Here is a 1,562-nt window from a genome sequence, read left to right as displayed (position 1 = left end):
GTCTCGCTGTGATGCGCTGAAGTGTTTCCATTTCCGTGGCTCTCTTGGCTTTCTTGGTCACAGTTCACAAATTTTCACTATTTGTGAACTGTGACAAAGAAAGCCAAGAGAACTTTTTTGCCATTACCATTCCTAAGATTCTGGATATTCATTGGCCTAGGGGTCTGGCGACCATTTCATTATCCCCTTTTTAGCTAATCGTTGTTTTCTTTGTATTATCAGTACTTTTGTAGTAAATGTCATGTGTTACCCTTTTTCCGACCTGTGTGTTTCGTGAGCGATTACACTATATCCCACCCATTTCAAAATTATCACCAGTATTTGAATTAAGTTGAGCACAGATTCTTCCTTCAGAAGAGTCTGTTGCACACTTTCCTCCTGCTAACCAACGTTATTTTCCTTCGGTAACGATAGCATTACTCACCGTAAAATTTCATTAGGCAAATCCGATCACGGTCAGCTATATCCCAATCTAGTAGGCCGATTAGGAAGGGGGAGGTTGCACCCTCCCCCAAATCAACCAACCAACCTTAAGGGATTCTTGAAAACTTGGTGCCTATGGATAGATCTCTTTGATTATTTGTAAATTTCACCTGATTTTAACTACAAGCCATCCAGAAAAAAAACTGAATTTTCTTATAAGTAAGATATAAAACACTGGAAATACCGCTTTCTTGCTAAGTAGATGTAGTTAGGGATGTATGAGTCTAATTACACCTACGAAAAATAACTTCAATCACCAAGAACGAGTTGTTCGACACAAACGACAGCTTCTACATCTGAAATACGATGTCCATTCAAATTTCGCGACAGTCGCATAAGAGGGGCGCTAGTAGCACCACTATGAGGATCCAAATCAGGTTTGCTTTAAATATTCTCTCTCTAACGGTCGAGAGCGTTAGTTATCTTTGAGACTGGACGTGGTGAGTTAATGTTACTCAGGAACCCCTTTAGGGCGGCCAAGACGGCATCACTAACACCTCACTGAGTTTGTATTAGGTCGTGAAACAGGGCAACAAAGAAGCTGGATTTTCCTTCAGCGATATTATAGAATTCCACTGTTAAATGCAGAGGAGAGAGCAGATAGGTGGAAAGAATACATTGAGGGTGAAGATTTGTCTGATGTGATAGAAGAAGAAAAAAGAGTCGATTTAGAAGAGATAGGGGATCCAGTATTAGAATCGGAATTTAAAAGAGCTTTGGAGGACTTACGGTCAAATAAGGCAGAAGGGATAGATAACATTCCATCAGAATTTCTAAAATCATTGGGGAAGTGGCAACAAAACGACTATTCACGTTGGTGTGTAGAATATATGAGTCTGGCGACATACCATCTGACTTTCGGAAAAGCATCATCCACACAATTCCGAAGACGGCAAGAGCTGACAAGTGCGAGAATTATCGCACAATCAGCTTAACAGCTCATGCATCGAAGCTGCTTACAAGAATGATATACAGAAGAATGGAAAAGAAAATTGAGAATGCGCTAGGTGACGATCAGTTTGGCTTTAGGAAAAGTAAAGGGACGAGAGAGGCAGTTCTGACGTTACGGCTAATAATGG

The sequence above is a fragment of the Schistocerca americana genome, chromosome 3, assembly GCF_021461395.2.
Source record: "Schistocerca americana isolate TAMUIC-IGC-003095 chromosome 3, iqSchAmer2.1, whole genome shotgun sequence".
In the NCBI taxonomy this organism is placed as follows: Eukaryota; Metazoa; Arthropoda; class Insecta; order Orthoptera; family Acrididae; genus Schistocerca; species Schistocerca americana.
This window is presented reverse-complemented; position numbering follows the sequence as displayed.